This window comes from Monodelphis domestica, chromosome 6 (assembly GCF_027887165.1).
Source record: "Monodelphis domestica isolate mMonDom1 chromosome 6, mMonDom1.pri, whole genome shotgun sequence".
NCBI classification, from domain to species: Eukaryota; Metazoa; Chordata; class Mammalia; order Didelphimorphia; family Didelphidae; genus Monodelphis; species Monodelphis domestica.
The window spans coordinates 38,192,163-38,207,895 of NC_077232.1; the positions used below are offsets into that span (position 1 = coordinate 38,192,163).

General features: G+C 34.5%; 1 long non-coding RNA gene across 1 annotated transcript; it reads left to right on the forward strand.

Annotated features, from left to right (window-relative positions):
- Nucleotides 1–1,297: 1,297 nt before the first annotated feature.
- On the forward strand, nt 1,298–15,281 carry LOC130454994 (uncharacterized). The gene is made up of 4 exons (XR_008912752.1): nt 1,298–1,492; nt 7,773–7,879; nt 12,619–12,714; nt 15,004–15,281. It is a non-coding gene; the product is annotated as an uncharacterized LOC130454994 (long non-coding RNA).
- Nucleotides 15,282–15,733: the final 452 nt, after the last annotated feature.

A 15,733-nucleotide genomic window follows, 5' to 3' on the forward strand; every position in this document is an offset into this window, starting at 1 on the left:
GAAATCATTTTCAACTGGGCACTGGTGAGCCCAAATTGCAAAAGTTTTAGTATGAGCATTCATAATTCAGAAAACTGCAAACACCAGAAATCTGGGATTCTTTTTTGTTCGCTTGATTATGCAGTCATAAGAAACTGATAAAGAAAATGTTAATAATTCAGATTAATTAGAAATGTGTGTTGTGTTTACATTTCCCCCCAGAGAGCCTGTTGTTAAACATTTACCAGTACAATGAGAAGTTTAGCCCAGAAAAAATAAAACAAGACAGAGAGTTGGGAACCTTATCTTCCAGTGTCTGAAGGATGGTCACTGAGAAGAACAATTAGGCTCAATCTATTTTTTCCCAGAGGGAAGACCTGCCCAAAATAGGTAGACTTGGGCATTATATCAGGAAGTCTTCCTAATAATTAGAGATGTCAAAAAGTGGAATTGTCTGTCTCCATCACTGGAGATTTTCAAAGAGAAGTTAGATAGTCATTTGTTGTGGATATTGGAAAGAGACTTCCCTTTAGATACAGATTGAACTAGATAGTTCAGAAGGGATTGTTTCAGGGAGCAAACATGGTTTAATTGAAAAGATACTTGATTTAGAACTAGAAAATGAGTTCAAATCACTGCTTTGTCATTTATTATTAGTGAGACATTTAAATAACCTGGACTTCAGCATCCCCTCCCATAAAAAATAAAACAGAAAATAAGAGTTTGACTAAATGAACTCCAAGAATGCTTATGTATGTAATCTAGCTGGCTTTCCAGGTCAGATAATCCATATATCTCTATCAGAGAATTTGTTAGAGATACATGGAAGCAGAATGACTTTTCAGGTCCCTTAATCATGTCATATGATTGACTACTTAGATGCTTCTCCATAAGGGCTGAAATCCATGAAAAATATGTGCAGCAAGCTTAGTGTGTGTGTGTGTGTGTGTGTGTGTGTGTGTGTGCGCGCGCGCGCGAAAGGCTTCAATTTGCTCAATGCACATTACAAAAAAAAAAAAAAGATATTTGGATAGGTTGAACTAAGTACATCCAAAAGTAACATTAACATAATTTGCAAGAAAAAAGAGAAAGAACAGAGAGCCAGGAAAACAGAAGTTCAAGTTCCACCCTTGAAATTGTGAAGATTAAATTAAGTTCCCTGTGCATTTTAAGATTTAATCATCAAAAGTGTAAACTTAATCTTTAAGTGGGGGAGGTCTGTGACCCATGTGTGTGATAGTGAATAAGAATAATGAATAAGAATCAAACTGACTGCCCCTTGGGCAGTCCTAAGCAAAGCTTTAGCAGTAATTGGTAGATGTAATAATGGAGGAAGGCACAGGAAGTGATGCAAAAATGTCTTTAAAAGGGAGTTACAGCTTCCTGGAGGAACTTCAACTCCTTCTGGAGTTCTGAGTTCAAGTTGGAGGCTGGTGAAGAATCTGCTGACTGGACCTGAGACCCTGTACTTGGTGAGACTGTCCTTGAATCACTCCCTTTGAACTGACATGTGGTGAGTGAAAAGGCTGACTCTTTTCCTGGATTTCTGAAGAGACTAACCTCAGGCAAGACTTATCCTCTTGTGAAACTCCCTGCATCCCCAGGTTCTCAACTCAAAAGCCAAGGCCTCTCTGGCTAAGGACTAAACTCCCCTGCCTGGGTTGAGCCAGGAGTTAGGGCAAGATACTTAGTGCTTAGGCTCGATATCTTACCCTATCCTCTCTCTGATTTTCTTACTTCTCTCTTTCTATATGTTGTAAATAAATTGTAAATAAACCTCTTTGGAATGTCATAAAATTCATGCCATCCCTATTCTTAAATAATCCAGTCCAACCTTTTATAAAAACACCCTTTATCGCCCTTACAAAATTCACCCATCATGAGACTCTAAGAAAGACACATTCTCTTTCAACCTCAGTTTCCTCACCTGTTAAATTGGGACAATAACTCCATAGTTTACTAAATTATTTTAAAGATCAAATAAAATGTTATATGTAAAGAACTTTGTAAAATTGCTTATTAATATTATTATTATTACACTGATTTATATTAATAAAATATTAATAATAGGGTTAACTAGTGCTTAAGTGCATTTTGGATAGTGTATTTGAGGTACTTATGAGATTTAGAGCAAGTGTCTATCTGTTTTGAAACAGTTTCATTGTTAGGTGTTGCCTAGGATTATGCTGCAGTTTACCCAAAGCTCCCTAGAAACAATTGTTAAATTTTCAGTTATGAACATTTCTCCCTTGAAAATTAATAAACACTAGAATCAGGGATTGATTTTTTTGTTTTGTTTTTTGGTTGTCTGGACTTAAGAAAATGATTTAGAAAATGTCAATAATACCAATTATATTTTAGTGTGGTAAATATATTTTTCCCCTGAAGAGTCTGTTCTTAAAAATTTGGCAACATGCCACTGTGCCTATGCTGATAAAATAAAAAAGCCTATTAAAATAATTTAACAAAAATGGTACAATATAATAGATAAAAAGCTAAACAAAAGTAAGGAATACTTGGGTGCAAATCCTACCTCGAACAATTACTACCTGTTCTACCTTGGACAAGTCACAGAACTTCTTTCAAATGTTTTCATTACTTATAAAATTATGTTCATTGACTGGGGTGCTAGACCTTTTTTTTTTTTTGTATGTACCATGAAACATTTTGGAATTCTAGTGAAGTCTGGTAGGCCTTTCCTTGGAATTATATTTTTAAATTTGCAAAAATAAAATATAATTACAAAGGAAATCAGTTATTTTGAAAGATACTTATCAAGATATTTAATCACACATACAAGTTCACAGACAACATATTAAGAACCACTGGAGCCTACCTCAGAATTAATGTCATAATAATTTAAATATGTAAAATGTTTTAAAACATATATTTGAGTTTTATAATGAGTTGAACTAAGAGCTTCTGAAAGTAGTGCTATCACTATTTTTGAAATGATAGTGTAGCAGACAGAGTCAATTAGATATCAAGAAGACCTGGATGAGTTCAATTCTTACTCCGGGAACACCACTGTATAATGTTGAACAAGTCATTTGTAGTCTCTTACCTCTATTTCCTTATTTATTCTCTTAGAGTAACAGCTCCTGAATGTTCAAAATAGATATTGCCTATTATGAACACTTTTTTAAGTTTTGGAAAATTTAATTTAATTAACTCATTTAGAATATTTTTCCTTATTCGCATTTTCGATGGCTTAGCATTATACATTTCATATCCCTGAATTTAATTGAGTACTTAGTGATTAGGAATTTCCCTCCCAATATATGATTAGCAGATGGAAAGAAAATAGATTAATTTAACTTCGGTTTGCTTTGTATTTGAGTTTAGCCTTCTTGCCATTATCAGGTCTTAAATGGCATCATTTCTAATTGTCTTTCTTGCCAGAGTGCCAACGTGAAGGCAGAGATGCCAAGTCCAAGCTGCCTCCTCCCAACTCTAGAGCTCAAGTGCCAACCATATACTGTCTGATTACATGGCAGGGCACATGCAGTCATATTCATCTCTCAAGACCTTCAAAGCTGCTTTTATATTATTGCTTCGGTTTCCATGGCAATCAACGCCTACATTTTCAAGGCTCCCCTCTGTGCTGCACGGAATCCCAATGTGCTCACATGGCAAGAGTCCTGATATTGTTCTCCTTCATTACAATGTGAGGGGGACCTTGCATCAGAATTCATTCCTCAACTTCCTACCTTCAGATACAAAGACTTGAGTCTTGGGTATCGCCCAGATCCAAGAAAGATGTTGAGTTTCATGTCATGCGATAGACAGGTCTTTCTCAGTTGTCAGGAACATTTTTTTTCCATGACAGTCACTGCAGCATCAACTAGATGGAGCAAAAGACAAATAATAGGAGTTTTCTTTCAAGGGAATCTGTAAAAAGGCTCTTGGAGAGCTTCCCTGAAAGGGAACACCAGAGGAAAATAGTTGTATTGTTACGTAGTCATTCAGCAAAATGAAGATGTCCATCATACCACATGCTACAGGGGATTGGTAAGATCTCAGAAGCTGGGATAGAAAACCAAAATATAAATAGGACTTCCTTGACAAGGATCCCTATTTCTAGTTTCCTGGACACGATTGGGGATATTTCCCATAATAGATCCCATTAAGGGATATATTACTAGCAGAGCAATACAAGCACATGGATTCTGAATGAGAATATCCCCCCAGTTGTGCCCAGGAAAGTAGAAAAGGAATTCTTGTCAATGCATTCATACACAGACACACACACACACACACATATTTCTATACATATATTCCTTTTATTGACTCACTTGACAAACTCCTCTATTTGTCAATTAAAGCCATTTACCACCTGGTTTCATCCCATCTCTCAAACTTATTATGCATTATTTCCCTTCAAACAATCTATAGTCCTAACATAGTACCCTTCTTCCTGTTCTTCCCATAAAACATTCCATCTATTTATATTCCTTTTCACAGGCTGCCTGTCCCCTTTCTTACTTCTACCTCTTATAATGTCTGGTTTCCTTCAAAGTTTGGGTCAAATGTCACATCCTATCTGGGGCTTTTTCTGATCCTACCAGCTGTTGTTGATGTCTTTCCTCCAAAATAAGAGTTTATATTTAGTTTTAGATATTTATATGAATTTCATATATATATATATTTATATATGTGTATATATACACACACACACATTTGCATTCTTTCCTTTACACACACACACACACACACACACACACACACACACACACACACACACTCACATATTGCTATTGGTATAATGCAAGCTCCATGGAGGTAGGGATCGTTTCCATTTCTGTTTTTTTCTGCCAACAGCACTCATAACAGTACCTGAGAGATAGTAGCTGCTTAATAATTTCTTATTTCATTAATTAATGCCCCCAGGCTACCTCCCATAAAGGGATATATTGCCATTAGCATTAGCATCACTAGCATTATCACCATTAAGAAACAATAAAATGTAAGTACCTATATATTACTAGCTGAGGAATACGAGCACAAGGAATACAGGGGCTCTATTTGCAATGGAGATATACCATCATCACGACTAGAGCTTATATTCGTTTAGGACTTAATTTTTTTTCCTCCAAAAAATCATAATAAAAAACAAAATGCAAATCAAAAACAGGAACACATTTAAATAAGTGTAAAAAGCATCAGATACATATTTATACTTATTAGTTTATATGAATATTCCTTAATTTTTTTTTTACTTCTGCTTAGATTAATAAAAAAGGCAGCTAGGTAAGAGTGGATAGAAAGTAGGTTTGGAGTCAGGAAGGCATGAATTCAAATCCAACCTCAGATGATGGCAAGTTACAACATCTTTATTCCTATTTCCTTGTCTGCAAATGAGGATAATAATAGCATCTTTCAGAGTTTTTTGTAAGAATCAAATGAAATAATATTTTTTAAATTTTTAGCACATAGTATGCATTCCAGAGTTATCATTTTTATTTCTCCTTAGAGACAAGATCTTAAAAGTGCACAAAATATTGATGATTCTTTAAGAGAAAAAAAATCAGATGTTGAGATTCAGCATTCCCTTAAAATGCAGCTGGAAAGAATGCTCCACCTTTACTTAAAGAAGGTGAATTTGAAATGTGGCCTCACATTTACTATCTCTGCAATCTTGGGCAAGTTTAAATCCCTGGAACTCACTTTTCTTACCTGCAAAATAAGCTGTATTAGACTGGAGGACAAGGAAGGAGCATCACTCCCAGCTCTCATTCTATGGTTTTCTTTTTTTAAGTGGTAGAAGTTATTACCTTTCCCAATATGCTCCTCTTCTTGTCTACTGTGATTACCTCTTCTCATTTAATTTCATTGTCTTATTCTCATCCTCATGTTAGAAAAAACATTATTTTAAACTTTTTGTGGAAAATGATCACTTTCAAAATCTTCATTTCATGTTTTATTCTACAAATTATGATTCTGATTAGCCTATATTTTATATATCTAATACCAGCTAAACTGGAAAGAATAAGATTGACTTGGAAAAAGGAAAATCTAAGCTGAAATGATGCCCCAGACACTGGCCAACATCATGGCCCTAGACAAATTAACTCAACTTTCTCAACTTCAGTTTCTTTTATCTTTAAAATGAGGGAATTGAACATGACCCTTAAATTTTATTCTCTCTCAAAATCTGTCACTTACTTTATGAAATATAAGAATAATACTAATCAGACATCATTGTAGTAATGTTATCTATAAATGTACTCATTAAGTTGAACAATTCTCTTTTTAAAAAATTCTTACCTTCTTTCTTAGAATTGATACTAAGTATAGATTCCCAGGCATAAGAGCAAGAGTCAGGCAATTGGGATTAAGTGATTTGCCCAGTGTTACATAGTTAGGAAGCATCAGAGGTCATATTTGAATTCAGGACCTCCTGTCTCCAGGTTTGGCTCTCAATCCACTGAGTCACCTAGGTGCCCTAATATCTCTTAATGGCTAAATCTGGTGAACCTTTCTCAGCCTTAATCCTATATGACTTCAAAGGATCATAGATCTTTAGCTAGAAAGGCCCTTTGAAGAGAATCAGTCCAAATCCCTCATTTTAAAGAAGAGGAAGTTGAGGCCCCAAAAGGTGAACTAATTAAATAAATATAAGATTATAGACATAGTGAATATCAGTGGTCAATTTTGAACAAAGGTCTTCTGAATCAAGAGCCTGTGTTCTTTACACTGAGTTATTACACTTTACATGCTTTCTCCAGACTTGTCTATTTCTTTCTGGAAAATAGATGTCAGGTTGGTTCTATAAAATAAATGTGAAATCTTCCACTATTTGGAATTTTACCTGTGGAAACTTTAATGACTATCCTCAAAACCAATCACGATGCCATAAAAATGCAACAAGGATCAAAAAGTAGAAGAAATTTAAATAGACATGAATTAAAAAATGAATAAATATGTCTCTAAATATAACATATCTTGAGGAATTAGGGACTAGAATTAGTTCTGATGGATTTCTACAATGCTTATATTAATCAGAGATTTCTTTCAATTTCCTTCAATTCATTTCTCGTTGATAGAGAAGCCAAGGAACAAAATAAGAATGGTCTTTTAATTTAATTAGAAATTCATACCAAACTCAAGTTCATTGCTTCATTCTTGTAGAATTTTGGAGGCCATTTCCTGATGTAATTGATATTTTATTTTGGATTTTGTGACACACAAATGTGATATTTTTCCCTTTGTTTTTTCTATGCTTTTATTTGAAGGTAACACTGTTATTATGTATAATAAACTCATATATTCATGTACATTATATTTTTACCATTTAAATGGTAATTAAGTTATGAAATATTTCCCAGCCCATCATTACCCTAGTGCTATTACTGTACAAAATGATCTCTCAGTTCTTTTCACTTCACATCAGTTCATATGTCTTTCTATCTTTTTTTCTAAAACCACCCTCATGTTATATCTAATAGCAAAATAGCACACCAACATAATGCTATGCCACAACTTGTTTAGCCATTCCCCAGTTGATGAATATTTCTCCAAATTTTTACTTTTATCACTGTGAAAAGAGCTGCTACCAATATTTTGTTACAATATGTTCTTCTTTTTTTATTTGATCTCTTTGAGATCAGAATTAGTTGTAGTATTATTGGATCAAAGGGTATATACAGTTATGAAGCCCTATGACCATAGTTCCAGATTATTTTCCAGAATAGTTGGACAAGTTCACCAATTTGCGAGGAGTGCATTAATGTATAAAAGTCTTATGTAGATCTAACATTCCATTTCATTATTATTGCTTCTCACCCCCACAGAGTACATCGTTTGTATTCCTTAGAAGATGGTCTTGGGAACTTGTGGCAGAAAAGAAGAGCTGATGTGGAAAAAGAAAGAATGAAAAGACAAACAAAGTCATCTCCTGGTAACCAAAACTTTGGCAATAAATTTCTCTGGATTTAGCTAATATGATCAAAAGAATAAAAAAAAATTAGACAGCATCTTGTTCCATCACCTCATTTTTACAGATAAGAAAACTGAAGCTGAGAAAATTGTTTTCATTTCACCAGAATTGCACCAGTAATATCATAAGAATCTGTTCCATTCAAACACAGGTCCTTTGATTCAAAAAGCAGCCTTCCTTCTATTATATTAGTTATTCTTTTGTAGACAGTTATAGAGCCCATTTCTGGACCTCCCAAACTAAGCCTCTCTTGCCTCATAAGTCCTGTCAGAGTTTGTGTTTTATTAAGAATCCATGGTTATTATTTGATCTTAATTGTTGATCATAGCTGTCATTTGTTTGAGGTCAATGTTTGATCAAGAATCTAAAGCTCAATTATGTCTTTATTTTTGTTTCTTTAAAATGTATGATTAATTTCAAAATGAACATATGCTATGGGACACAGACTACATTTGTACTTTTAGAACCCTTGGTAGTGTAACAGTAAAAAGGTGTTCTAGAGGCTCTTGGTCCAATTTATAGGCATTTATTAATTAGAGACAGAAAGACAGATAGAGAAAGAGGGAAGGAGAGAGAAAGGGGAGGAGAGAGAGACAGAGAGAAAGGGAGAGGTAGAGAGAGACAGAGACAGAGATATACAGAGAGAGAGAGAGAGACAGAGAGACAGAGGCAGAGAGAGAGAGAGAGAGAGAGAGAGAGAGAGAGAGAGAGAGAGAGAGAGAGAGAGAGAGAGAGAGAGAGAGAAGCAGCCTAACTAGAACTCTTTCTTCCTTTGCTTGGTTAAGCCCCATCTCTGGTGCTGGGTCTTTCCATAGATCAAGGACCAAGATACACCCATGCCTGAACAGCTTTGAGAACCAGTCAGTCAGTCAGGCAGTCTGGGTCTGGAAGCAAAAAGAGCCCAGTGAGTTTCCCTCTTGGGTTTAAGAACCCTCTTTACTCCCTCACTTTCAACGTCATGATATGGGGACATTCCACTGGCTCTTTGCCATTCACTAGGGACTCCCATGGTCATACTGGCTCTGCCTTGTTGTCATTCATGCTGACACTGATGCCAAGGGAAGCAAGAGATGCCAGCCAGGAGATGCCAGCTTATGTCAAGTTACTCTGTAATGAGTAACATCCATCTGCAGGATGGAGGTATTTTCCTTTATACTGTAAAAAAAACTTGAATATTTTAAAAGTGGTTAATTAGAAGAAAAGTAGATGTTGTAAGGATTAGATATCTATATATTTAAAATTCCAGCATTTTACATATTTCTTACATCAAATAAAAAACCATTTACATTTTAAAGGGTAAAGTAAATGCAGTGATACTTTGATTTATGTATATATATATAAATATAGAGAGATGATATTTAATTCTAGATATGCATATAATATATATGTTGGTATGTGGCACATTAACCAAAATCAAGTCAGTAGACATAACAGCACTTTCACCTTTCCAAGAATTTGCATTTAAAATATTGAACCAGTTTGTTAAGAATAAACATAAAATGGTACAAAAGAACAAGCAACCTTTCAGTGATTATATGGGCTTATAGTCTAATAAAGCATTCTTCATCACCTTTATACTTTCCTCTTCCTTTTTGTAGGAATTTCAGTTAGCCAGTCATCATTTATTAATGCTAACTTCATGCCAGGAACTAGGTACCCAAAGATGGACAGAACAAGCACCTGCTTTAGGAATTCCCATTCTAATGGTTAGGTTATAAGGAATGAGTTGCCAGAAGGTATATCCAGACAGTTTTCTGCCCTCTCCTCCTTTGACTATCCCGTGACTATATCATCATGACTTTAACTCTTTTTGAATTCCTATGATTGATTCTTCCTTTTCCCATGAATAAGTATAAATCATTTAATCAAAGGGGAGACAATAATAGCTCCTCACTCTCTCTGATTGTGTTGACATCTGTATGTTTTAATAAAAAATAGAGGAATGGTCCCCTTCTAATGATGGCATCATCATTAAGACGTAACAGTCCAGTTGATTTGACTATGGAGGCTTTTAGAGCTTCTTCAGGTTTTCAAAGGGAGCTACTCAGTTGCCTTCTGATAAAAGTTTCAACATGTAAGCTAGTGTTTCCAAGGCATGAGAGACACCTATTACTTAATATGTAATCTTTTAATGCATAGCCCTTGAGAGGCATACTCATGGAATGCTTCATTGCTAAAAAGTCTTAGGATGTCATGAAAACTTTAACACTCTTCAGAGAAAACTGGGTGAGAGTTTAAAAAAAGTTTTATTATTTGGGGGAGAATTATTTTCCCCTAAGCCTACCCCTCTACATGGCATTTAAAAGTCTTTAAAGAGTAGTTTTGTGCAGCAACACACTTTTCAAAGTAAGCAATCTTGAAGGGTGAAGGCATCATCAGTATTTTATTTTATTTGAACCAACTCATTATTTTTATGAGGATTAAAACTTATTTTTTCATCCTATTTTTATGATTTCTTTAGTGTCACTAATCTTGGTGGTTTGAAATATTGTTCCTTTTCATAACACAACTGCAGGAAGCATATTTTCTAATTAACAAAATTGAACTTTCTCCCTCCAACTTTAACCTCACTCATTGGGGAAAGGGGGAGAGACTTGAAACATATTTCCATATTTTCCATGGGCAAAAATAAACCTTTCAATATATAATCTGAATTTATCAGCTGAGTATCAGAGGGAGCATCATAATTAATTCTTGGAAATCATGAGTGGTCACTCTTAAGTGATCATAAGTTTTTCAGAGTTGTTTGTCTTTCCAAAGAAATGTTCTCATGGTTCTGTCTCCTCTCAATAATTCAACAGTTCAAACAGTTCTTCCCAGGTTTAACTGAAACCATCTCTTTCATCTTTTCTATGGCACATTAGTATTCTGGTACATTCATACACCACCATTTGTTCAGTCATTCCAAGCTTCAATGTTTCTCTATTGCTTCTAAGATAAAACATAGACTTCTGTTTAGGATTCAAAGTGCTTTACCATATGGCTCCCTCCTACCTTTCCAGGCTTATTCCACATTACTTTCCTTCACACAATCTGGATTCCTGTCAAGCTGTATCTTCTTTTTCCCCATATACAATATTCCATTTCCCATCTCTGTGCCTATGTATAGGATCTTTCCAATCCATGCCTAGAGCTCACACTCTCCTCACATTTGCCACTGAAAATTAAATCTTTTCTTTAAGGCTCAGTTAATGTTTCAGTATCCTTAAAAAGATTTTCCTGACCCTAGTAACCATTATCCCCTCCAAATACTTCATATCAATTTGCTGTTGGTTTCTCTGTGGTTATGTTCCACCCATTTCCCAGCTAGTACCAGACTCATACAATAGAGAACAACTTTCAAAAGGGAAAATTATTATTGTCCTATCTTTGTGTCTGCATTGAAATTGTATCTTGTTCTGGTACCCTGAAACTCTACCCCTTTTCTAATAAGTACAGCACATTTATAAGTAACCTGTGTAAAGGAGTAATAGAAAAAAATAAGAATGCAAAGGGGAACCTGGAAGTTATGTACAGACTGTCCCAAAAATCAGTTCACATTTTTTACACATCATTTCAAAATTGTGCTGAATCAGGTGAAATCTCTACTATCAGGGCCCTTGGTCCTATGATACATAAATCTCACAAAAGTGTCAGACCTCTGTAGTAAGAACCACCGAACAACAAAAAGTGCTAATAATTTCAAGATGATGTGAACATGTTAACTTTTATGTTTTACCAACAACTTTGAGATGATTTGGATATATTAATGAACAGACTTGCAGGTAGCATGGATAAAATTTACTCTGTTCTTCCTTAATCTATATAAAATGAGACATCAAACTCTCTTACCTGCTAAGCACTCTTTCATCTCTTAAGGGTCCATGGTGCTCAAGTGCTCCTAACTCCACTCTGGGGCTATATAAGTGACTCATTCTCCCCCACCACCCACATCATTTATCTCATATTGCTTTCCTCCATCATCCCATCTTCAGTTCCCACATTGACAACTTTTGTAACTTCTTCCCCTCTCTTCTCTATTTTCTGGGTGTTTTTTGGCCCCTTCCCTGTTTATGTTAAATTAAATTTTGATTGCCAACATGTTTCTCACTAGTTGTGATCTTTCCCAATGGGTACCCAAAGAATGCCTGCCCTAATTTCATATTTCCATAAATTAATTATCAGTTCACAGTCCTAAATTAATTTCCAGGTCATAATTCTAAACTGTTGCTGAAAATGAAGCAATGACAAATGAACTATACATTATCTAAGAGAATGAATCCTTTTGAAACATGATCAAACTGCTAAGGAAAGCCAGTGTCCTGTCCTCTGATTTTTTCCACTCCTCTCAGAAGCTATTAAGAGAAAAATCAATCACCAAATATTTATTGATCGCTTATTTTGTTCATTCAATAAACACTCAACAAATGAATGAACTTGGATGAATCGATCATCAAACACATATTAATAGTGTTTTATCTTTGATACTGCTCTCCCTGGAAGTATTCTTAACCTCTAAGACCTTACATTGTAATTTGCTCATTCTTCTCAGAACTTCCACTAGGAGGACCAGGAGAAAAATACCTTCATCCCTTTCCAGATTGCACTTCTGATTCATCTCTACAGCATTTCCTCAACCAAGACCTAGAAATCTCTTTACCTTGGATGGTCATTCCATCACTGGCTTACTTCTAACATAGAGTATACTCTCTGTTCCATAGGTCACACCATCTGATTGACTGGTTCCTTCTAGAACCTTCAATTTAAGAAGGATGCATAGGATTAAGATGTCTCCACAGGACATTCTCTAGCACCAAGTAAGTACATATGCTTTCAGCTACCTTTGTTTATTGTCTTCCCAAATTAGAATATATTTCATATCCTGTTTTACCATAATACTTGGATAAAATAAATGTTTAATAAATGCTTGTTAACTGACTGAGACTAGTCACTGTAGAAGTGAAACATATACTAGGAATAAAGCAAAAAAGACTATGAACTTCTAAGTTTAGGACCTGATGTGACATTTCCACAAACAAACAAAAGGGTAATTGAAAGAATCCGTAGTGAGAAATGAACTTTCATCATCCTCTCTTTAAGCTATTCCATATTTAGGTACACATACATAATTAGGATCTCTAGTAGGACCAGCATTTTCTCTTTCTAATTACTTGTGCTTTGTTTTTCTCACAATATTAACTTTTCCTTCCCTGCCAAAAGGACCAAAATTTTAAAAGAGAAAGAGAAACAAAGCAATTAAGTGCAATTAATTGGCATATCAAAACTGTCAGTATCTATAGTGTTCCACAACCATAGAATTCAACCCAAGGAAATAATAAGAAAAAGGTGCATTCTTTTAACTCTTCTTTCCTCTTAAGCACAAAACTATTTGTATTTAATTGTTGCCTTTTTCTTTTATATTCTTGTGGTTCAATTTTCTTTATTTTTCTTCACTTTGTATTAAGCAATATTTTCCCACTATCTTCTCCATCTTCATTATTTCTTAAAGCACAAATATATTCTATCACCTTCATGCACCATAGTTTATTTAACTTATCTATTTGATGCACATCTAATTTGCTTCTAATTCTTTGCTACTACAAAAAGTGCCGATGTAAATATTTTTATTCAACCTTTAAGTTATTTGCCTAGCAGAGTGAACACTAAATCAACAAAGATGAGTATTTAGGTGACTTTCTAAGCCTAATTCCAAATTCTTCTTCATAGAGATTAGACCAATTTGCAGCTCCATCAATGGCACATTAGTGAGTTAGTCTTTAAATATCCATTTTACCATTTAGTATTCTTACTTTTCGTTTATTATTTGCTCAATCATTTTTGTTTGTTTTTCTTTTTTGTTGTAAATGATGGTTCTCTGGCTGAAGGAGTATATTATGAAGAGAATTGATATAAAATATATTATAAGTTGTCAAAAATATCCATGTTAATTCAGATTTATATTATTGTGATTTAGATATTTTATAGAGGTTTAAAATAGTTTCTAATTTGTCTTTAGAGAATTGTTTGTTTATATCATTTCACCAACCATTTAGTAGTTAAAGGCTTCTGGTCTTAAATATCTGTGTTAAATACATTTATGTCTTACACATAAAAGCCTTACTAGAGATAGCTCATCAAATTTCTCCATCATATTCTAATTCTTTTTTCTTCCTAGTTGTATTACTAGTGGTGTTATAAGGGCTTGATGGTTTTATATAATATGTTCATAATAGTTCAATATAGCATAGCCATGGATCTAGTGTCCCAAAAATTATAGACGGCCTTAGATTTTAGAACGTTAATTGGAGTACATGTTCTGATGGTTCCTTTAAAAATGAAAAGGCTTCAATTATGGGTCCAATGATTGGCTTTTTGCCTTTTTCCAGAAAGGTGGCTACATTTAATTTGTTTAAATACATTATAAGTTTGGTCAAAGAAAGTAGAATTATTCTATTGCAATCCAAAATCAATAATTTGTGTTCTTTATCTATAGAAATACTTTCTACAAAGAAATGAACTGTTTTGGAAGTCCTAAGTCACATACTGATGCATGCATTAAGTCTATGTACAAGGAAAGAGGAACCACTGTTGTCTATGAGTATTACAAAGGTGATCTGAAACACTGTTAGTATGGACTGTTATGGGATATATTTGATAAAGTCTGAGATATAGATGACTGCCATGCAGGTTTGCAACTAGGCTGGTAGCTAGCTGTGGGCATGACACAATCACTAGTCTGATGAGTTCCTCTGTCTGTTCTTTCTACTCCATCTCCCTAAATATACCCCAGATCATTATAGGAAAGTGAACTCATACTTAACAATTGGACATTTTTCATTCCCGTGATGGCAATAGGTCTAAAATGGAGAAAAGGAGCCAGTAAGGACCATATTTTTTTCACTTTTTTTTTCTCTCCAGTGCACTTTAGGGACTCAAGCAAAGACAGGGGAACACATAAGAGACAAGAAACTGCTTAGCTTAAAAAAGCTCTTCTTTCAAGTAAACATATTTTTCCTCTTCCCAATCTTTTTAAATTAAGTGATCTGGGGGAATAGCAACAGCAGAGCATTCGCTCCTTGTTCAATATAAATAATATATTTTCACAGGAGAATATGCCGAACTTTGAGGAATGTATATGGAAGAAGCCAAATGAATTAAAATTTGACAGCTTTTCTCCAAGTCATAAATTCATTTCCATATTCAACTTTGAAAAAATGAATTGCAAATGATCACATTTTAACAATCCAAGTATATTTCATGCATGGGGAAATAAAAGAAGAAAGGGAGTTTGCAAGTCTACAAAAGATCCCTGATGAGGTGAGTATTTCTATTCATCCTTCTTTTCCTTTAAGTAAACCAGTACAGAGACTTTAAACTCGGTGTTAGGTGCATTGTCAAAGGAATACATTTAACAGTGGGGGTAAAGAAGAAGAAGGAGATACACTGAAGTAAGAAATCTTTGAAGGTGTCTTAGCAAGACAGTGGGCTCTTTTCACACAAACTTTGATTTCATGGAGTGGCTAAGTTAAGTTTAAGTAAAAAGGATCATTCCTCTTCAAGTGGTCCTCAGCAGGGAAAAGACAGGGAGGGGGGCACAAGTAGTGATTGTGGTCTATTCTTGCTCTTCTTTAAAAGAAAAAGTGATTTTATTTTGCATTGCTTTACAACTTCAAGTGTCAGTTTCATACATGTGATCATTCTATTGAAGAGCCCTTGGTATTACTAGAAATGTTTATGATATACATTCAATATATCCTTGCAAGCAAACAAAAATAAATAAAAACAAGTTGGCCCTGTCAATAGCTCTTGGTTTGGTGCTATAAGTTTTAATCTATA